The 23,420-nt window shown below is 40.1% G+C and overlaps 1 protein-coding gene and 1 long non-coding RNA gene across 3 annotated transcripts in view; both read left to right on the top strand.

The window, feature by feature from the left end:
* Positions 1 to 11,207, top strand: part of LOC134141594 (uncharacterized) — a 36,596-nt gene extending 25,389 nt beyond the window's left edge. The window contains exons 3-5 of one of the 2 annotated variants that reach the window (XR_009958661.1): positions 499 to 646; positions 4,050 to 4,236; positions 11,030 to 11,207. This is a non-coding gene — a long non-coding RNA (uncharacterized LOC134141594). Of the gene's footprint in view, positions 1 to 498; positions 647 to 4,049; positions 4,237 to 5,427; positions 5,567 to 11,029 lie in introns of those variants that run through there. The other variant, XR_009958662.1, reaches the window with a different exon arrangement.
* A 6,505-nt stretch (positions 11,208 to 17,712) lies between these two features.
* Positions 17,713 to 23,420, top strand: part of FAR1 (fatty acyl-CoA reductase 1) — a 39,449-nt gene continuing 33,741 nt past the window's right edge. Inside the window, exon 1 of the mRNA XM_062577640.1 lies at positions 17,713 to 17,783. The gene's annotated coding sequence lies outside the window, so the exon portion shown is untranslated. The remainder of the gene's footprint in view (positions 17,784 to 23,420) is intronic.

The raw sequence follows: 23,420 nt of genomic DNA, 5'->3' as shown, positions 1-23,420 counted from the left end.
CATGACAAAGAAGTAAGAGCATTGCAAATCAGTTCTCTAAAAGCTGACTCCTAGTGCTTCCCCTAGTTCTGAAGGTGAAGTTACAAAAAAGTCACATTTCCATTGGAAAAAATATATTCATATAACTGGTTTTTGTTTGTAGTGCGCTAACATACTTTAAGAAGAAGCTAAATCCAATCAAATTGCACAGAACATAAACGCTGCATGTTCAACTCACTGCAGGTGCTGTGTACAGTTCACTTGATTTCTAAATGTAAACCTACTGTTTGCAAAAAAGTGAACTCTAAACTCTCAGATTTTATTCACCTTAGCAAATGCTAAGAAAGCATTGAAAATTCCAAGTGTAAAAAGTGTATTAATAGTAGAACTAAGACTTTATCTAGCCTAGAAAGCTTTATGATGACAGAAAATGAAATAGTGACATCCCAAGGAAAGAAAATAAGATGCTGAAAAATTGAACAAGTTCTGTCACTGAAGTTATTTAAAATGTTCTTTTAGCTCATGTTTAACGTGCACCACCAGTGAATCAGTTGGAGAAGGAAATAGTTGATGATGATTTGTCATCTCACTGCTCATGTGTACAGTTCATGATCAAGACAAGGAGACGCACCTTTCTCCAGAAGGAGGTTGAGCAAGACCTGACAAGGTTGGTAAAAGTAAGGAGAGGGCATGAGGGTGGGGGGAGGAGCAAAAGGGAGAAAGGAACTCCTTTATTTGAAAGAAAGATCTCTTGTTTTTCTTTCAATCAATCTCAAAACACAAAAAGAATGGGTATATAGTTAAACTTAAGCAAAATACTTGTTATTAACTAACAGTTATTTTATGATGATTTCTTCAGGCACTTTAACGGTATTTGAACTTTGTGCATTTCACCCATACCTAGACAATAATATCTTTGTGAAAATAGAGCTCTAGAAAGCCTAGAAAGCAGAACTAAATTCATATGTAATTTTTTCATGACAAGAGATATGATTATGTTTTGTGATACTTCACAGCCTGTATTGAATTAAGAATCTAGTCTCCCTTCTGATGCATTCAGAAAACATACTCCTACAGTTAATTTTATTGCCCCTGCCTATCTGGTCTTTCCATGACAGCTGTGCATGATTTGGAGTTGCAGCACCTTATAGATGTATCTGGCAGTTGTTGAGACAGCAGTCTCATTGTCTGTCACAGAGGAAGAAGGTACATGGACACATTTTTTTACTCGCTTTCACATATTGTAGCATCCTTTCACAAGGTGCAGATTATCCAAGTTGTGTAACAGTGGAAAATCAGAATGCTCTAGGGAGTCATAAATATATTCAGTGTTCTTAAACAATAAATTTTGGACATAGGGCACTTGTTTTATTCCTACCTCATTTCAGTCGTAAACCCAAGGTACTCTACAACTTCAGTGGGATTGCAAGTGGTTTGCCTATGCAAGAAAGGTATCAGGCCACATAGTATATGGCAATATTTTAGCATTTGACGTCTTCAAAGTGATTTACAGTACAAACATGAATGAATGAATGAATGAATCCTGACTATCTTTCAAGAATAGAAAGGTAAATGATACTACTCCGTGTTCACAAAGAGCTTAAATGACTTTGGGGAAACTACTGGCAGATCTGATATTAGAATTTGGAAGTTTGATGAGTCAATGTTATACTTAGTCTGTTAGATCTACTGTAGAAAAGCAGACTATAGAGAAGATGTGGTCCGAAAGAGGAATGGACTAGTACTTAAATGTGGAAGCAAATGGACTTCGGCTGCTGTGATACAGGGAGGTAGAAAGTAATAGATCAAGAGTATTTCTTCCCATCAAAAATAACCAGTGCCAGAAAAATTTGACTGCAAAATTATTTAAGGCTTAGTCTATGATTGCATTGCTCTAGCAGGGCAGTTTGTGCTGCACACTGTCTTAGGACAGGGAAGGAGCTGCAGTGCCCTTGGGAAAGGAGCAGACTGCAGCTACCAGAACAATTTATCCAAAACGTGGTCTGCTTCCTGGCTGCATCCCTGAGGGAGGAGGTAGAAAGGATTGGTAGGTGTGAAATGGTGGCAGCAGTTCAATCCTGTTTCTTCTCCCAAGAATCCCCAATATGTGGAGAGAAACTGGACGTACCTGTGCGTATGCACAGTGCAATACCCAAATGGGAAATAAAGCATTTCTATGAAACATCTGTTTTTCTAACCATGTACTGTATTTCCAGTAGCCATGGTTATAGGAAGGGGCAGAGGCTTCAGATGCCCCTGAAGGGCACCACCTGAGAAGCTGGGATGGGCACAGCTGACTTTGGGGAAAGTGTGAGGAAAATTCCAAGCAGCAACTGGCTGCTTTCTGTGGCGCTTCCTTTGCATGGCTCTTGTGTCCAAAGAACTAACAAGTGTAATGAAGCAAAAAGAAAATACTTCATTGCATTTTAAGCCAAATCACAAAACTCCAGTAATCCCTTATCAAATATTTATTACATGAAGTACAACCTCACAAATCATTAAAATGGAAGCATATGGATTATGTGAAAGGATGCCCAAACATACACAGGTGGATGCTAATGCTGAGCTACTCAGTATCATGGACTGTTGTCTGAAGGAAGCCATATGGTGACAGCTGTCTCGGGCAGGAGCATGTGTCTTATGGTTTCAGCATATGTACAAAGCAACTGTAATCACTCTTCCAGAGAACTGGAAGACAGAGCACATCGTTCTTCAACCATGAATGTCAAGAAATGTTCATGCATTTTTGACTGTTGATTTCTCTCATGGTATTTTCTGCAAAAGTCACTGGAGATTTCAGACCAGTTTATTCAATTTCACAATAATAAATAGCACAGGAGAAAAAATACCCTTTAACACACACAAGTTTGATTTTTGTTTGTTTGTTTGTTTGTTTTGTTTTTTGAGCATGCTTGAATTAAATTCAAAAGCAGTGTGTCAGTTTATTGCAATCTTGGGCATTTCTAACATGATGTGAGACAGCCTATTTGCCACCAGATGGTGCTCTCACGTTGAGCTCGAGGAGTGCCTTTAGCCTTATTACAATTCCTGGACTTATCTAAAAAACAACATAAACCCTCTTAAAAGAAACAAGAATATAATTCACTAGAATACATATGACTATTCCAGATGTTAATTTCAGATAAGTAATATCCCCCTAATAGTATAAGAAAATTAATCTTAATTCTAGGAAAATCAGCACTGAAACCACATAATACTCCATACTAATGTAAAGGTGTAAACTCTATAAACCTTTTATCTGTGTAATGACTATTAGTTGAATAATGCCTTCACAGTTAAATAATACCAATTCCAAACAGGTAATATTCCAACATTACAAACTGGAAAAGAAGGCAAAGAGATTACTTGTTTTACTCAAAGCCTTGAAAATTGTTGTGCTCAGAGTTTGAATGAAGGTGGTTTAACATTTACTGTTTAGAGATCACAGACATTGGTTTACATGTTGCTGAAGTGTCCTTCATAGAAGCTTCTCTAGGAAGGAAGTATGACTGCACTCTATTTTGTAGCACAAAGTACAGTATAAGAGCACAGCAAAGGCCTTCTAGCTGAGAAGTCTTGTTTTTCATGGGAAAGTAGGAGAGCTAGATATTGTCACAACAGTTCCTGACATCCAGTTCTTGTAAAACTGTGCAACGTATCCACATACCACATTCCTTATGTCTGTGACTGGTGCCAGAATTGCTCCTTCACGGTTACCATCATTACTGGCCACACAAGTGAGATCTTTGAGTGTCACAAGCCAGTACAGAATCTAGAGATCATATCTGGCATTTTATCAGTGAACCTCAATGCTTTCTTCCAAGAAAGGATTTCATTGTTGGCTCTGTGGTTTGTGTGGATCTGTACCTGAATGTTTCTGCCCAGTGCTCTCCTTCACATTGGTGCAGATATTATGGCAGAGGACAGAGGTGATTCATCTGTCTCAGAGATTTCTGATAATGAACGTTGTCTTTCAGCAGCAGCAAGTCTTTATATTGTAAATGCAGTACATTCTTCTTTGGTGTTCTTTGCTATTTCAACAAGTGCCATTTCTTATTCTTTCTTCCCAGATGGACCCCACCTAACCCAGGTGCTCTACTACCTAGCGCTAACCTAGGTGGAGTTTGTCAGTAAGAGGCTTTCTTGGTCCCACCATTCTTTTCCTATTTCTTCTGCTACATGCAGCTGTGAAACATAGGAACATTTTGGTTAAAGAGGAAATGAAGGAAGCTTTTAGAGGCCAGTGGAGTTTTGCTGGTAAGTGTAAAATTTAGTTTTTCTCTTAGGGCAGGAATAGCTTTGCCTGCTTTTTGTAATAACATTCATCTCAAGTTGCTTTTTTTCTGTTTTCTCTCTGTTTTCTGTTGCTATACATGTGCAAGGTCTGTATTGTCCCTTTCATTCTAAGCCCTATAGTAATGTGTCAACCTTTATCCCTTCCATTCCTTTCCTTGACGTGAAGTCTCTGTTCATACAAGCTGTTCCAGGTGTAGGTAAAGGGAAGTCATTTAACTGTTTATGATGAGGATCAGAATGCCAGATTTTTTTTTTTTTGACAGAGTCTGTCTACCAACATGTAAAGAGTCAACCATGAACTTCAGGAGTTCATGGAAGTCTAGAATTAGAGTGATTAATTTTAAATAGTAAGTAAAAATAGTAAAAATAGTAAAAATAAAGAAAAGTAAAATTTCTATGAGAAATTATGTTCTTCTTAACAATTATAGCCAATCTGAGAGTATAATGGCCGCTAAATTCTGCACACATCTGGAGGTTTTATAAATTTGCAGGTGTAGTATAGAAAACATTCGTATTTTCACAGTCATTCCACAGCATAATCAGTGTAAGAAGACAGACCTGTACATTCCTTTTCAGAAAGCTCAAAGTCAGAGCTGTAAATTGGCTGAAGCTGACATTTAGTGTCCTTTACCTTTAACATCCAAATACAATGCACAAAAGCAACTGAGGCTCCAGACTGTGCTAACTCTTAGAAAAGGAAAGGAAGCTGGAACTTGGAGACTGCAACATGAGAAATTCTAGCAAATACTGTATGAGACATTGTGTCATGACAGGAATGATATCAACATCTGCTTTTGTAACAATAGCATGACACTGTCAGTGAAAAAGGCTATAAAGAGAGAACGTTCAGAAGTATTTGTTCACTGTTCTTCTAAAAACTGTTTTTTTTCCCTGTAAAACCTGATATTAGGAGTAACTTGGCTTCTAGTATTCTCTAGTATATGATTCATTAGCCACTTTTCAAAATGGTGTTGCTTGCTCTTAAGTTATTGTGCCCACAATAGTTTAAAATACTAAGTCATTTAAACATACTAAAATAGTAAAAGCATTTCCAGCAAAGTCCCATACAAAGCTACTAGTGCATTAAGAAGTGTATGCTTTTTTTTAGATGTTTTCTTAATTCAACATGTACAAATCTTTTTCATCTTTCAGGATTTAAATAGATCGGGAAATTGATGTATATCAGATTGTGGAACTCCATGCTCTGATATTAATGAAGTACAAGTAGTTCAAGTAGAGACATTGATGTCAGAGAAGCTGTTACACTGAATGTTTATTTGAAAATAAAATTGAAATGGAAGGTGCAAATCTGAAAGTGAAATGCTTCTGCCTTTGGTAGTTTTAAGCAATATCGTTGTGAACAAGCTTCCAGCCTGTGCCTTCTTTTTTTGAAAGAAACTTAGGTTTGGCTGGAGACAAGGTCTTAGGAAAGATGCCTTGCTGTCAGTTGTTTGGAGGACACATATGGATGGCTAAAGACATGTAATTTCAAGAAGATTTAATTAACCAATAATTTTTTTTAGACACCTTTGTCAAATTGAGAGATGCAGGCAATCAGATTAGATGATTACTGGTAAACATAAATGTCTTTAACATTATATTGGTCTATTGCAGTATCCTTTGTGACAGTAATTCTATCAATCATCTTTCAGAAATGCTTTCCACAGCTTTCACCACATAAAAGACAAAGATGGCAAATACCATTTACATGACTGAAATGCTCATGCCACTTGCTCACCATGCGGCTTCCCAGATTCACCTCTAAACAATGCCTCAAAGTATTGTCCCAGGGTGTTCCCTGGCTCCAGGCTCCTGGCCTGACGGTATGACTTCTCTTACAACTGTTTCTCTTTTACTTACTCCCGTGTCTTTTCTGTTCTCATCTCTGCCCCTGACTGGAGCAGAAAATTAAACACCTTAAGGCTGAGATAGGGAAGAATTATTTTAGTCTACGTTCTCCAGAAGAAGACTTGCTATTACCCTTTAAGTTATGAAAGTATGCCCCCGACTCCTAGTAAGAACATGGGTGTCCAGATATGAAAATTGTCAAACAAACATAATTGCTGAGTTCTAGCAAGTAATGAGTAAATCAAATCTTACTCAGTTGAATTCCAAATATATGAATAGCTTTCTGTGTGGTCTTTAGTTTGGACTCTGGAACATGGCTTTGGATATGGCATATTGGATCCTTTCTGAATCAGTATTGATAATATTTTTTCCTGCTGGGAGAAGTAGCCAACTTATTCTTATTTACTTATATTTTAAGCCTGCCAGGAAAAACAAGAATCTGAGTCCTCCTTCGCTTTGTCTCTTTTTTCATCACAGAAGTATTCAAACAACTTTAGAAAAGAGAAAACATTTTGTGAACCAAAAACCTACTTCTTTATCCTCATGCAACGACTTGAATACATAGGAAAATAAAGAGTTCTAGGAGCTTTCTAGGCTCCAATGTTGTTTAAAGCTTCCTGTATCAAGTATCCTCCCCAGGATACTTTATGCCGAAGTTGCATGTATATACCTTCCTGTTGTACCTGCAACACTGAGAATTTCTCCATGAGGGGTGAAGTTTTCTTCCTTTCCTCTAGCAACAGCTTTAATTCCTTTATACCTCCATCAAGTGTGTGATATGCCAGTTCCGTCACATAGTCATGAACAAGAATATACTTGAAGAATATACTGACCCATGCATTTTTTCTAACTTTCCTTAATGAAAAGCTTTATAGATTTTTCTAAAAAAGGAGATCAAATGTTTTATTGAACTATTTTTTTGTTATAATTACTAGAGAAGTCTTTTCCTCCTAGAGAACTCCATTCTGCAGAATGATATGTCTTATTCAATGGGCCTGTGTGTTTTATGAAAAATGCCTGTAGAAACCTATTGGTTTGATACAAGTTTATTTCTTTAATATTTACCAAAATGAGACAGGTAACAGCTTTCTGAGAGATGTGTCCCACTTAAAGAATAATAGCCTCTGTTTCAAGGGATGAGTTCTTTATTTACAAGAAACAGCCATCTGAAGCATTTTAACAATACCCGTTTGTCACTGATCTTTTTCAAAACACAGTGTTTTCTGCTGTCAAGTTCATTTCACACAAGGGAGCCATCATTTTGAAAATTTTAAGAGGAGACATCAGATTAAATGTGATCCAAGTGTCAGTTTTCTAGACAGAAGTTTTAACAAATGGGAAGAACAATGTAAATGTTTGTTTAATGTGTTTTAAAATGTCAGTGCGAACAAATGAATATTTTCTTGCTCAAAAGATGAGCTCTTCAGCGTTCTACTGTCATTTGATAATTGTAATTGCATCCAGGTACAAGTCTTCCAGCACTGTATAGGCAGCAGAAATAGCCTAACTGGGAACAGAAAAGACAGATCTTAAATCCCAGAAGCACCCTATTGCCTGTCATGACGAAACCACAATTGAAAAAGGTTCAGGAGCTGCAAATGAAGTGGCTTTATAAACAACAAAGTATTTTGCAGAAAGCTCCAGAGTATGAAAAATGTGTCTGAAGAGCTAGAAGAGTATGTCTGGAATAATCAACCTGCAGCACTTATTAAAAGAAAGTATGCAAGAAACTGTGAAATTCAGACAGAAAGACTCAACTTCTAGATAATTTAAGGTCCTGGAGAAATTAAAGACGACAGCTCAGGAAAGCACAGAGGACACAAACATGTACGGAAAAATTCCTCCAAAAGCTGAAGTAAGTGAAGTTATGTAGGTTGGCAATTTGTTTAATATCTGGTAAATTCTTCAAAGTGAGGCTGATCCCCAACTAAAAGATGGGGCTGAACAAATCAAATACAGTTGCCCTGACTACAGTCAGAACTGCGGTATACATGGCTATCCGTTAATGCACTGAAGACTGACAGAAAGGGTTACTGCAGTCTTTGTGAAATGAATACCCTGCTGTAGTGGAAATTCTTGCAGAAACTGAAAACAAATACATTTGTTTAAGAATTAGGACATGGTCCCAGAGATAAATCATGAGCAGGACTGGCTTGCCTGTAAGTAACATATAAAAACAATGAGAACCTTTGCCTGGGGGGGAACAAAGAAGGCTCATGAAGAAATGCTCTGATGACTGGGAAGAAGAGTAATTCTGAGCTGCCCTGAAAGAAGATTTAAGAGGTAGGTAAGAAAGAAGATGGTGAAACCATGTGTTGTATATGACATGAGAAAATGAGAAAGCCAAATTAAAAAAAAAAAAAAAAAAAAGAAGCAACAACTTCTCAGGCTGGTACAGCTGAAGCCTTGTAGCATAACTAACTCAGAGGCTTTATGTTAGAGTATGGCTGAAAATAAATTATTTTATGGAAATTGTGTCTCTCTACGTATGGACAAAGGGAGAGGAATGAAAACAGTGTTTCATTTGACATCTTTGGAAATCTTTTGGGTTCATGAAGACTGGAAATGGACTTTCCACTGTTCTGGAAAACTGGAAATGATTAAAAATTTGAGAAAGTAGTTAGTCTGTAGGAAGAATGGCATTAGGAGAAGAGGGAGGGGAAAGCCCAGGAGGCTATTTCAGAAGTCCATACTGAAGATGTGCACTGCAGTGGACCTCAGAATCTCTGTCCCCTGACCACATGGATAGAGAAGCTAATGAATACTGCAGCCTCTTTCTACTCCACTGCCCCAGATTTTATTCCCATGCAAACCCAAGTATGAGAAAAGAGGAACGATGAAATGATGACATATAGACAAGTCAGAGCCCTGGTGTGGAATCAGGATAGAACTAGAGCTCACGCTTGCATTTTTTGAGCCCGAAACATTCCCAGGTCATCATCTAGGCACAGAGAGACTGAGAATCTCCCAGACCTCCTATATGTCTAAAAGGCAGCATATCTGATCAGTGGGAAAAGCCAAGCACAGTTTTTTAGTTCTTGTATAGCTAAGCAGCTAAATTTGTGAGCTGAATTCTTCTGGACTTTGTCACATTGAAGTTAACAAGGGATTTTGTCCAAAGGAAAGGTTTTGGGGAATACAACTCTTGATCACTTTATGCTGCAGCAATTATAATGAAAAGATGGCCAAAAGTGTTTAGTTTTTCTTCAGACTTTCAGACAAAGAGTATTCCTTTGGATGAGTAAAAACGGTGAAGGGAGGTAATTAGGCCAGCATTCCTTATACAGTAGCTACATGTGTGTCTCTCTTCCAGACTATTGAGCTATCAGATAGCCCAGGTAGCTGTGCTAACCTCAGAACAGGAAGCAGTATCATTACATCTACAGGCACTGCACTCAGTATAATTGCGCAATGAGAGACAGGGCTTTTTTAAATTGCTGTATGGTTTATAGTATAATATAGCTGGAGCTAATGTGCCCGTCTGGCTTGCCCCTGGGCCGTATGTCTCTGTGAGCCTGCTGGAAGTTTGCTTACTTTCTTTGCACTTTGCCTTGTGCTGTGTAGTCAGGATCTGAGCAGACAACCCTGGCTGACTAGGTAGGATCTCAGGATAGAAAATGGCTTATAAACAGGAGTGCAAGCAGAACCCAGGGTTGTCTGCACCTTCAACTGGAGGCACAGCTCCATCTAATGACTTTTCCAAGAGCAAGAAGTAAATATTGATCTGCCTGTGGCTATCAGCATGGCTGGCTACCAGTTTCCTAACCAGCCTCACTGACAAGCGTCTGATCCTGGCAAAAAAGCCAGCTGGGCGAGTGCTGTTGCTAAGCTTTGAGAACTGTCTACGTCTTTATCTTTCCCCATAGTGCTGTAACAGACAAGCAGAGGCATTTCATGTTACTGCATGAAATTTAACCTGAGATCACAAATCCTAAAATATCTTTACCTTCCACTCCTGTAATTCCTGTCTTGTATCACCATTGAATGCCAGAGTCACATTGCTCTATCCTGACATAGTTTGATTTTCTTTTCAATGTAGCCTTTGTTCTGAACTTTCTTGTTTTGTAATACTTGGATTGAGGATCAATTTCAAGACCTCTGTAGTGTATTTTGTCCTAAATTATTGCTTTATGCATTTACCTGTATTATGATTTAGTATTTGGAAACTATGGAGCACTATGGTTGTACATAATTCTTTGTTCACAGGCACACAACAAAACTCACCACCTACACATTAAGGCAGAGAATAAAATGAAGCACTCAAGCCCTATGCTTATAGTGTGTATAACGTTAATATAGGTTAATACCAACACAACTATGGCTCCTTTCTTATGGATGATAGTTTATAAAAACAATAGAAATGTGGTTAGTATAAATTAGAGTAATAGGAGGAGGGGGGGTGGTGAGTAGGAGAACCTGATGTGACTTTGAAACTAATAACTTTGAAGCTGGATCTGCTTTGAGTGTGAGGTTGGACCAGATGAGGTCCCTTACAACTTAAGTTTTTCTCTCAATCTATGATTCCAAGAAATTCTAAGACTATAGCATCCAATCTAATAAGGGGAGAAGGAGATAAAGTGCAATGAGGAAACAGGAATGGAAATATTGAAGGAAAGGAAAGTGAAGATTGGTCTCTCTAAGACAATATAGAGGCTTGATTTATTTCAAGTTCTACTATGAAATCGGTTGCTGTACTTCAGGCAAATTACTAACATAATGGACTCGAGCTACAGTTTTCATTCCCATGAAATACCAAGGAATATAAAGCTGTTTAACTGATGGAAGTAGTTAAGCAAAATGCAGTTGATACGGTTTCAGAGAAACTAAGGTTGACTAGAACCAACTCAGAACACAAAATAATATTTTATGCCTTAATAGTTTTGACAAATCTGTTTCTGCATTTAAGCAGGAGAAAAAAGAAAACAAACAAGATTTGAATTCCAGCTTGACCCTGAAAGACAGATCCAAAGTATGGACAAAGACAGAAGATTCTGGCCCATTGTGGAGTAAATGAAGTGTCTCCTGGAAGAAAAATACTCAGTTTTATTTCTTTTACTCTTTAGCCTCAAAGTTTTCTGAGTCAATTAGAATTAAGTTTGCAAAGGTGTTTGATTTTTAGGCACCTGGCTACTTCAGCTCCTGGTTTGAAACCCAGATTCTCTAAGCAATGAAGTCAAGTCTAGGCCTGCATGTTGGACCTGCCAGGAACAGAGATGAGGCCCAGGTTACATTCCCAAAAGTCATAAAGCTCTTCTTCTTAGGAGAGAGAGATCTGTTTTCCTTCTTAGGATGATCCTAGTTAGGAGGTGGGATCTATTTTCAAATCCACATTCTGTCCTTCATCCACATCCCTATTCTGAAGAATTTATTGTATAAAATGTAAGTGTAAGAAATTCCAGAGGGCTCACATCCAGAGTATACAACAGTCTGCTGTCAAGGTCCCTCTCATGGACTATGGGAGAAAATAAATACTAATCAGGCAGAGTGAAGATTGAAATTGGATCTGTCAACATCAATAGAGGTGTCTTAATCACCAGATTATTGGATCTTAAGATCTCTCCAAAATGAGCTCACAGCTCAGAATTACTTGAAATTCCTTCAGAGTTGATGATTACTGCACCTAGGCTGATATTCTTAGGGTGGAGCTCCTGTGTGTCTGGGCAGAAGTATATATCCTTATGTTTAGCCCTTAAACTGTGAGTCTGACACGTTCAAGCTGCAGTAGATAGCAGATGCTTCATAAATAAACACATCATTTTCTGTAAATCCAGTACAACCTGAGCTTGCTGGATTTGTTGAGCATTTGCAACCATTGGTAAAATATTTGCACAGTAGGTCTGAAGCTTCTGGGAAGTGCTCTACTTAGGTTGCATTTCTTAGTGCGTCTGGGGTATCTGGACATCTTTCTGCCTGCTTAGGACTGAGGACAGACATCCTTGATATCACCCAATATCCTCAAATTATTCCCAGTCCAGAGTTCTGATTACAGAAAACACTGTATCCTTGGGAACCTGAAAACATGATAATTCTACTTATTACATAATTCTACTAATTAAATCCTTGTGGAGATCATGGCAATATTATAGTAATATTACAGCTACAGTTAAAAATTACAGTATAGACTACAAATTCAAGTGTGTTAAATAAAAATCATATAATGGCAACAAGCATTACAAAAATGCATTTGGAGGAGTTTAAGTTTAATATGTTGCTAAGAATATAGTATTATGGTCAACATGGCTAATGTTAAGGTGAAGGTTAAGCAGCTCTCAACTGTGATTGCGATTCAACTGATTGCAATATATCTGAGCAAAGGACTTTCTGATGTTAGAATTCATATAATTCATAATTGTAACAAGGCTATCTCAGCCATCAGTGGCATCTTGCAACAGTGCATTATAAAGTTATCTTACATTGCTCAACATTTGTAAATTTTCTCAGTGAATGTTAAAGAATATAAGAACTGCCAAACTAAGCCAATGTTGTCTTTTCTCAATATTATCTTCAATATGGCCAGTAGCAGACACTTAAGAAAGTATAAGAAAAAAGGCAGAGTGATGCTCTCTTTGATGTGCAACTTCTGGCTTCCAGTACTGCTTACATGTCATAAATAAATTATCTGGACATTGCATATGGTGTGGTGGTGATAGCTGCAAATCACAGCCAAATATTGTGTTAGAATCACTACCATCTTAAACCATATATTGTCCCTGGTCAATAGGGACAATTAGAACTGGTAGTGTTAAGTAAAACTCAGACAAAAAATAATGTCACAGATGAGTTAATTGCAAATATTAATCTTACGCTCAGTGTTCACGGGCCTTTTCTATCTTTTTTTTACTGTTGCTAACTTGTGGCTCTATACAAAGAAACAAGCACTGCAGCAAGTTCTGCAATTTCTGAAGGTGATCTCTCCCATTCCTACCACTGTTTTTCTAATGTTTACTTTCTAATCACTTTCAAGATCATACCACTTAATGTTTCACAGGAAATTCTATAGTTGCTCTTAGAGATGTGGGAAGAAAGTTGAGAACCTCAGAATGGATACTGGGACTACACCTAAGAGCCAGAAAATGGGCATGTCCCACACTGATCCTTTTCTTCTTCCTGCTGCTGTAGTTGCTGCTGTATCATTTAGGGATAGTTTCCAGGCTCTGGCCAGGAATGCTGGTAGAGTAACCATTTCACAATAGCAGTTACTTTTCAACATAACATTTGTTATGTAATGACATAGCTTCCTAAGGTAGGATTTGTATTTGTCCAAGCTTTAATATGTTTGTTAACCTGTTAGCTTTAGCAGGAATCTTGTTCTCATTCATCTGTTGAACTTGTGATTTGCTGTGAGTTTGAAGCTGACGTTTTGGTTTATCTGGTTCTCTACATGTTATGCCATCCTGAAAACTTTGATGAAGAATAAAGAATCTTTGCTAAGAGTTATGGCTATAGCACATGTATACTGGCAGTGTAGATGTGAGATAAAGCTTGTATTTTTCTTCATCCCATTCAAAGATTCGCACTGAAGATAAAGGAAATCTTCCATAGGCAATTGTATAGTTCTTCACCTCCATGCCTGGTGGCTTTTCTATACACCTTTCTCCTCTTCTGCTTTCTGAAAAGACAGTATCATGTCACAACACTGGTGTTCAGCCACCCATTTTGCAAAATTAGTCTCCTAGTATAAATCCTACTGGCACCAGACTCTGCACTTACCCTGTTCTGACAGGCCAAAGACATGTTTTGATCTGAGGAACACTGCTGTGCTGTGGTGGAGATCTGCAAAGAGGACAAAAACCTACAGTCTCAGCTGAAGTAGTGAATATTTGAAATAACGTTTTCAAGTCAGCTGGGCAGATGAGAGTTCATCAGATCAGATAACTGGACAAAAGTTTATTAAATATCTTAAACATTTCGGAAGATGAAGATGAAAGGCCAAGAATGGGGCAACTTGTTGCTGTGGGCTGACCAGGTGTCCATCAGTGCTGTAAGCTGATTGTGCTATTTTCCATGATCGTGTTCATCTCCTGCATAAAGATAAAGGTAGTTACACTTGATCCTTGGATGTAATTAAGATTTTGGCACTAGAGTACATGGTAAGTTTGTAATCCACCTGGAATTTCTTAGTGAGGTGTTTATCTCTCAGTGACACTTTTGGCAGTAAAAGTATAATCACATCTCCCAGAAAAGGAATCAAAGACATCACAAAATGTAGAGCAGGTCACAGTCATTCACAGCATTTGTGTAACAGAAGTTTCAGCCTCAGCATTCAAAGCATTTTAGAGGCAGCCTCCAAAATAGCTTTGGAGACTAACTTTTCTAAGAGTTCAATATAGAAGTAATTTTTGGTTAATAAATTAATTTCTTACATAATAAGGCAGAATCCTCAAGCTGTCTTTTTTTGCAAGTGTACCACCAGAGGTAAAATGGGGTGAGAACTGTTAGTACTAGTAAAGCAGCTGGCAAATAAGTATTTCAAAACTATTACCTGCTTACTTCATTTGTTGATAAATATTGTTAACCACTACCCTTCCACTCCCCAGAAAATTCAGAGAAATGCAACCTGAGGCCTTGAGAAATTGATACTCCCTGTGAATCTGTGTCAATAGAAAAACATGTTTCCTGTGTAGCAGAAGTACCCAATGACAGTATCAGATGGTTACGAACCTTGCAACAGCTGCTGTATTTCAGAGATCTGTTGCCTCACTAACTTTGAAAGAACAAAATCAGCATTCTAGAAGAACAAGAATGATAATTACGTTTTATGGATAGATGGCAGACTTATATCTGTGTCAGAGAGCTTGAAGAGATCTTCAGATGGGAGCACACAACCAAGCTGGCAGCTCACGTACCTGTTTCTTCACATTGGTTGCTACACAGGAAAATGTGGAGGAGTGTATGCCTTCCAGCATTGCTTTGGGTTCCTGTTCCTAATCCCACATTCCTGTGGGGATCTCTTCCCCTTTCCCTAGCTTACCCGTTTCTCTGATCGCCTTCTCCTCCCTCTAAGATGCCTTGGTTTCTTGCCCTTCTGCATTGCCAACCTGTAGAGATCCACAAGAGACTTCACAGGAGACGTAGCCTCTTAGGTCACTTTGCTGGTCGTGGCATAGAGGTAATTTACTCGTAAATTTAGTGGTGTGATGGTGCAGTTCCCCCTTCCTCCCCACTCTGATGTGTTTTCGTCACTATCTTCCCATACCGAGTACTGAGGGCGCTGGTAGATGTTACTGCTAGGCCAATCTCCATCGTCTTTGAAAGGTCGTGGAGAACAGGAGAGAGAGGTGCCTGAGGACTGGAAGAAAGCCAATGTCACTACTGTCTTCAAAAAGGGCAAGAGATCCCAGGCAACTATAGGCCGGTCAGCTTCACCTCCATCCCTGGAAAGGGGATGGAACAGCTCATTCTGGATGTCATCTCTAAGCACGTGGAGGAAAAGAAGGTGATCAGGAGTAGTCAGCATGGATTCACCAAGGGGAAATCATACTTAACCAATCTGATAGCCCCCTAGGATGGAATGACTGGCTGGGTAGATGAGGGGAGAGCAGTGGACGTTGTGTACCTTGACTTCAGCAAGGTTTTTGACACTGTCTCCCATAACATCCTCCTAGGTAAGCTCAGGAAATGTGAGTTAGAGGAGTGCACAGTGAGGTGGATTGAGAACTGGCTGAAAGGCAGAGCTCAGAGGGCTGTCATCAGAGCTGCAGAGTCTGGCTGGAGGCCTGTAGTTAGCAGTTACCTTAAGGGAGGGTGTCAAGAGGATGGGGCTGGTCTCTTTTCAGTAGTGCCAAGTGACCGGACAAGAGGCAGTGGGCACAAACTGAACCACAGGAAGTTGCACCTGAATATAAAGAAGAATTTTACTGTGGGACTGACAGAGCACTGGAACAGGTTGCCCAGAGAGGCTGTGGAGTCTCCTTCTCTGGAGATATTCAAAACCCACCTGGACACGATCCTGTCTAACATGCTCTAGATGACCTAGCTTGAGGAGGGGAGTTGGACTAGATGATCTCCAGACATCCCTTCCGACCTCAACCATTCTGTGATTCTGTGATTTTTTCCCCTCCTACTGCCCAACTCTCTCATAGAGAGGTCGTCAACAACACCTGGACAGGGGCTAATGGAGTAGTGAGATCTAGTGAGATCAGCAGGGATGTGGGTGTTTTAGACTGGAATCTTTGCACTGCCTGATTTACTTGATTTTCGTATTTTCTGAGAAATAATGTATTGTCTGAAAAACTGTCCACTAACAGTTAGGATAGTGAATTTAGAATTATGTGATTCTAAATATTCTGTGAAAAAAATAATAATTTCCTATTCAGAGTAACTTTTAACTAGTATGGAGTAAGCCATGAAATACACATACCACAATGAGAAGAAAATAACTCCTGAATAGCTGCTCTAAGCTGAATAGCTGTGAGCACAGCTCAGATTTGTATGGACTGGATAAGTAATATGCAATAACATAATCAACGTAAACAACAGTGCTCGTGTAATAATGTATATGCACCCTCATCTGAATTAAGATTCCTTGCTAAGATTATATAGGTCTGACATTTTACAGCCTGATGCAGGTCCATATGTGCAATATTTAGTTGTGAAATAAATGGCGTATGGCAACAGGGCACAGCATCACGGCATGTTCCTTTGAGCCTAGTGATATTTGGTAACAAGTGGTGAGATAACTGTTAGGCAATGGTATTTGCACCACAGGTATCACCTGTTTACCAAGAGTATGCTGGTATTACTGACATTGCACTGAAGTCAACCAAATTTGTCTTATTTTCTCAATTTATTGAACTTCTAGAAACTTCACAGAAACCAGCGCAATCCCTGTGACATGTCGCAAGTTGCTGGGTATCTCTGTAACACGACATACAGGAATGATACCCGTGTACGTACATATGACAGGAGGGTGGCCCCTGTTTTGTACAAGTGCGATGCGAAGCGCGGCAGAGGCTCGAGCAGGCACGGTCGGTTCCTCGGGTGATGCCTGCGGGGCAGTGTCGAGCCGTGACGGCGCTGCCCCACTCCGACGGCGCCGCGCTGTGATGGAGCAGCCCGTGCGGCCGATCCCGCGATGGTGGATGCGCAGGATGCGGCGCGGCGGCGGCAGAGGCCTGGGGCAGCCGCTGGGGCTGTTCTGCAAGCCGTGATGATGGAGGCCGTGACAGAGCCCGTCCCGCTGTACTGTGTCGCCTCCGCAGCTGGGAGAGCGAGCGGCGAGGCCGCCGCGCGATGCCACGCGGGCCGGGGGCGTGGGGGAGGCCGCGGGCGCGGAGGGCGCGGCGGGGCAGGGCGCGCCGCGCGAGCGCGGCCGTTGGCGGGGCGCGGCCGTTGGCGGGGCGCGGCCGCTGGCGGGGGTGCCCGGGCGCCGTAACGGCCGCAGCGGAGGCGGGAGGACCCTCGCGGCGGCGCCGGTGAGGGGCGTCTCCCTCCCCCCCCCCGCCGGGCCGCGGCACTGGGTGGGGCTCCGGGAAGCCGCCAACCCCCGGCGCCCCCGTCCCTCAGAGCGGCGCGGAGCGCAGCCAATAGGCGGGCGGGCAGCGCGCGCGCAGCAGCCAACGGGAGCGGCGCTTTTAGGCCCGCTGGTCAGGCCGCTCGCGGCGGTGCCTGTGCGGGAGAGCGCGGCAGCCAGGCGCGGCGGGGTCCGCCGCCCGCAGCAGGTAGGCGCCGCCGGGGGTGGGCGCGGGGGCGCCGCAGGCTGAGCTGCTCCATCCCTGCGCGGCGGCGGGGGGCGGAGGCCGCGGCGGGCGCTGAAGGCGGGAGCCCTGAGGCGCGGCGGGGGCGGCCAGGCCGGGGCGCGAGGCCGCGCTGAGGAGCTGGTTGCCGAGAGCGGTCATTGAGAAGGAGGCGGGGGAAGACCCGACAGTGGTGCGGGAGGCTGCGTGGGCAGCGCCGGGCTGCGCTCTCGCGTGGGTGAGGCCCGCGGCGCCAAGCCGTGCCGGCGCGGCGAGCAGCCTCCCCCGGCCTCTGGCGCGGCGCTGGAGGCGCATCTCGCGAGCAGCTCCGCGGCGCCCCCTCTTCTGCGGGCTGCTCCCCTCCCGCCCTCGCCTAGGCCTCTCGCCGCGGCAGTTCCCCTTCCTCGGAGCCCTTCTGGAGCTGTGACTAGTGCGAGGAACAGCGTAATGAGGAAGAGGCACAAGTTTCTCTCCCCGTCAGGAAAAAATGTATGAGGGAGACAGCTAAAATTGTCCATTCCTTCAAATAGGAGTCTCTGTGCAGTGAGCCCGCGCGTGACAGGAGTGGTAGCTTGAGCCCTGGTAGCTCAGTAGTATGTGCAGCAGCCCCTGACTCTGGGAAGAGCCTGAATCCTTGTGGAGCTGGAGCCGTGTGCTTCTACAGAACGACTTTTTGGCATGATGCTTAGCTGAAGTGTGGCTAATTGCAGAATTACACTGTGTTGCTGTGTGAGTCCCATGGAAATACAAACCTGTAATTTCATGTAACCTACTTTAGTTAGTAGTTTAATAGTTTTAGTAACTGAGCAGTATGAAAGCTTTTGATATTTTAATAACTGTTTTAAAGGTAATTAAAACTGAAGTGAATCATTTAGATATTAAAATATTTGTAATATCTATCTGTCTTGTAGCAGGCTACAATTTTTGTTCCCTTCTTCCCTGGCCACTTTTGCAATCTGTGACCTGGTGCCCACACTTCATAACTGAGTGGAAATACCATTATTTTAAACAACTTGTAGAACTTCCTAGCATCTCCGTGCTCTTCAGCTCCTCTAGTCTGTTTTTCTACCCTCTTGTCAAATATAAACGGTCCTGAGAAGGAGAGAGAGAAACTTCTTGCATCCTTTTTGATTGTGTTGGTTGTTATTCGTGTTGGTTGTAGGACAGGCCAGCAGTTTATTAGCAGAAGTTGCTATAAATACATATGTTTAAGTTATTTTTTTTAAAGATGTAGAAGTTATGGAAACAGGGCTTCTGATTTTCTGACAGGATTTTTTCTGCATCTCTGGAAAAAGCAAAGCTAAACTTATGGAATATTGTGTTTAGGCTTTAAATACAAACTGACAGTTGTCAGATGAATAATGAGTTATTTTAGATTTCAGAATGAGAATTCTTTTAAAAATTTTTGTAGGAACATGAGGGAAACTTCACTGACTTGCATTGGAAAACTATTGAATTGCACTATGCTAAAATGATGTACTACTTGACTACTGTTTTGTAGACTAACTTCAAAGTGGCTCACTTTTGACATTAAGAAATTGAATGCTTTATTACAGTTATGGAGAACTTGTCTAATTTTAATGGAGACTTCTGAAATCTTAACTCTCTTAGAACTATTCTGCAATCAGCAAGCATACTCACTGTTGATGAATTATGAGTGTTCTTTACTACAACAGCACTAGAAGAAGACAAGATTTGGTGAAGCATGGTCAATGGCACCAGAGAATTTTCTTACAGAAGTAAAGTTAATAAACTAGCACTAAACATTGTCATTTATCTATTAGATAAGGCACTATGCTGTTCCTGTACATCTATCTTAAACTGTCTGAAGCTGTTTCAGTCAAGAGGAGCTCAGATGATCAGCAAGGCTGACTATATGGTGTTTGTTCTTCAGTATTTTTTTTAATTGTAAAACTGTGGGAAGGTATGGAAGGAATCTGGAAGTATTAAATTCCTGGGATTTCAAATTCTTGGTGCAAGGTTTGTTGTAAACTGTAGTTCAAGTATTCTAACTCCATAATATGTAATTTTAAATAAGCAAGGAATAAGAGGTTTTAATTATAGCATTTGCAGCCAAAATTCTTAATAAACTTTACTCACAAGCTTCAAGGCAATTCTAAAAAAAGGGCTAGCTATTTTTTTTTATTTTTGATTTTTTTTTGTCCTAGAGCTTTGAACGGGATGTAATTGGGAATGCAAATTTGGGTTGATCATCCTTATCCTGTTTGAGATCAAGAATGTGAATCTAGGTTTTAATTGCTTGAATTAGTCTTTTACAAGACTACGTTTCACACGTGAGCCCCTTGCTTCCCCCCCCCCCACTCCCATCTGCTATTTGGTATTTCCAAATATTTTGAGTATCTTCAAATATATTGAATACCAGTATCTTTGGTATTTTGAAATATATTGAAGATATCTTGATATCTATTTGTAAAAGAGAACTCTGCAAAATGTAGGCTTTTCCTGCCAATAGTCTGAACTGGGTAACAGCATACTCTGTACGAAGGCTAAATTGACATCTTTAGCTGCGTTGCTCCCCCCCCTTCCTTTTTTGATGCAGTGAATGAGAACTGAGCAATCCTGTGGCTTCAGCAGTTCCTGTTGTAGTTAATTTGTGAGGTAGTGTTACTGTCTCTTGATGTGCATGGGTTCCTCGCATAGATTTTCCATTTTCTTTCAGTGGTTACAGGTGAAAGAGCCATGATTTATGCATCTTCCATGTAAACGCTGAGATTTTTATCTTGTAGTTCTTTAGGTAGCTTAGATCACAAGATTTGGAACAGTCATCCTCTTCAGTGAACCATAAATCTTTTATTCTTTGCTTTCCTAAAATTTGTTTGAAAGCAATCTGGATTTAAGTATTAGAAACGTGATTCCCCATAAACTGGAGATGGAGTACGGTAAATGCTTTTATTCTTTTATGTGTTATATGTTATTCTAATAGCTTAACTTCTGAGCTTTCTGCTCTTCTTGTGCAACCCTAGGGAAATGAGATTGTGTGTGTCAAAACAGATTTTCTTTCAACATGCACTTGAAGACTAAGCACAACAAATAGATCAATTCAGAAAAACATCAATTTACAAATATAATTTAATTATGAAGTGATAGTCAAAATCTTACTTGATTGCACTATACCAGCTCATAGAAACCTCATTTAAAAAAAAAAAAAAAAAAAAAAAAAAGAAGGACTTTAAAAAAAGGAGGGCTTTACAATAAAAAATGTAATTACAGCAAAGCGTGGGGCTGTCTAGTGCTCTGTTAAACAGTACTGCTCAAAACTCATTTTAAGTCAGCTGGTACAGAATACTCTCTGAATAGAGGCATAAGTGAGTACAAATCTATAGTAAAATCAGAATTTTGGCTGAAAGAAGGCATGTGAAAGTGCATGCGAACCACATACATCAAATACCTCTAATGGCGAAGTTTACTGCTCCTAAAAGAGCCATTCCTCTTGGCCCATGTGGAGGTCAGGCTCACCCCAGTAAAACTAAAGGAAAGGAGCAAGTTAAAGACCTTGTGACTCTGGGCCCAGCCCTGACTTTCAAGTATTTTTACAAGTATATTTTCAAATAGCAAATCTGTTTGGAGCTTTTGCTAGAATGAAAACTGATGAGTTGTAGTTTTGATCCCACTAATAATTATTATATGGTCATGGTTTAGTTGATCAGAATTCACTTCAGTATTCATTCAGCTGCTTTAAAAAGTACTTGTTTGGTGTCATTGTTATCTTTAATGAAGCTACAGAACTACTTCAAATTCTGATGTAACTTTTTAAATCAAAATGCTGTAATGCAGTTATATATTTTAAGATGACAATGACACTAAACAAGCACAATATTCATTCAACTGCTTTAAAATGAAATGAGTTCTAATCAACTAAACCATGACCACACAGTAATCATTAGCAGGATCAAAATTGCAACTCATCTTGCGGTATTACTTGTTTGTAACGGTAAGCTGTTTTAAGTTTCACCTAAATCAGTTTAATGCTCCTTAACTCAAATGTGTATACTGCCAAAGATAGTAGTATATCCAGGAAGATTGCAACTTGAATAGTGTACAGCTCAAGAAAAGCTTTCATTATATAACATCATTCTGTACTTAAGAATGAGGAATTTTAAAAGTGAGACTTTTATTTATGGATATCAGGCTGTACACTTTACCTAAACGTTGACCTAACTATATTAATTATTTTTAACAGTTGTTGTATTTGAATAGGTAAATGATTCAAAGTAGACAAATCATTCTGTTAGTGATCGGTTAGTCTCTTTGAACTTATTAGAGACTGAAGGATATAACTAGTTTGAAGCATCTAGTATTGTAGTTTGAAAATTTTCCAATATACCTATTGCTGAGTGTCAGCCCCAAGTTTGCTGTACTGCATGGACATCTTACTGCAGTTATGACCATGTACATATACTCTTTCAAGCTGATACAGTTTGGTTGCATTTCATGTATTTTATCAAGATTGTCAATAAAGAAATGCTGGTATAGATGAAATAGCTTACCCTGAACCCCATCCAGTTATTAGTCTGGAAACTACGTAGTGAGATGTTTGTAATCTGGTGTAAGCTAAAGACTGACTAATTATTATTACATTAGTGGACCCATCTTGATAGTTCTTCAAAACTTAGTTGTTCTAATCAGCTTCTAAAGCTGACAGTGTGTCTTCTTGCTCTTAGAGATGTGTTGTATTTTCTTGGCAGGCTTATCCTACTGGATACTGTGGCTTATAGCTAGTAAAGAAATGACCTTGCAGAGAATAGATAAAAATGTTAATAATAAGTCTAAAACATGGATAAGTTTGTAGTTTGTCTTGTTAGTTGTGGGAAGAATCCCAAATTATCTACATGACTGTAAGTTTGGAATAGGTACATTTTAGGTTAATTTGCACCAAAACCAGTTCATAACAGGAAATACTCTGTTCTATCATATCAGTCTCTACTCTCATCTTCTACAACAGGTATCTTTCACAGATAAGGTTTCTCAATAGATATAACCTTGGACCGTGAAGACAAACATGCTGTCCTCCTTTAGTGATATGCTGGATAGGTATTGTCCAAATAAGGTAGATCGTTGACCCTTGTGGCTGTTGAAAATGTGGACATTCTGCTGATAGCATTCATTGATTTACTTTTGTGGAAACAAGGCACCAGATGAAATAAGACATGATACCATGATATGACCCAGGCTTGTCTTGCTGACAATAACCTTGTTCAGATGAGTTAAATATTACTTCCTTGCTGCCCAAATCTAGTTCTTTGATTTTTTTTTTCCCCTTTCTTTCTTTCTTTTTTTTTTTTTCTCTTTAATCCTGGCTTGTTATAGCATCATTGCAATGCAGTAGTTTAAGCTCTGTATGAGGGACTTCACCTTCTGTGAAGTTGTTCGGTGATGCAGATTTTACTTGTAAAATGTGCAAGTGCATTCAGGCCTGATATCTGGATGGGCTTAATTTCTGACTATACATAAAATGTTTTTTCCACCTTAGTTTTAGACCTTTTCCTGCTGTACTGCCATTAGTACTAGGTTTAAGTTGGCAGGGGTAAGAGGGAAATTAATTTGTCAGGCTCTATTTTGCAGCACTTCTAGTGGTTCTTCTGTTGATGCTTCAGAGGTTGG

The sequence above is a fragment of the Rhea pennata genome, chromosome 5 (assembly GCF_028389875.1).
Source record: "Rhea pennata isolate bPtePen1 chromosome 5, bPtePen1.pri, whole genome shotgun sequence".
Classification (NCBI taxonomy): Eukaryota; Metazoa; Chordata; class Aves; order Rheiformes; family Rheidae; genus Rhea; species Rhea pennata.
Note: the sequence above shows the minus strand (reverse complement) of the source record. Positions and strands in the feature narration are given on the sequence as shown.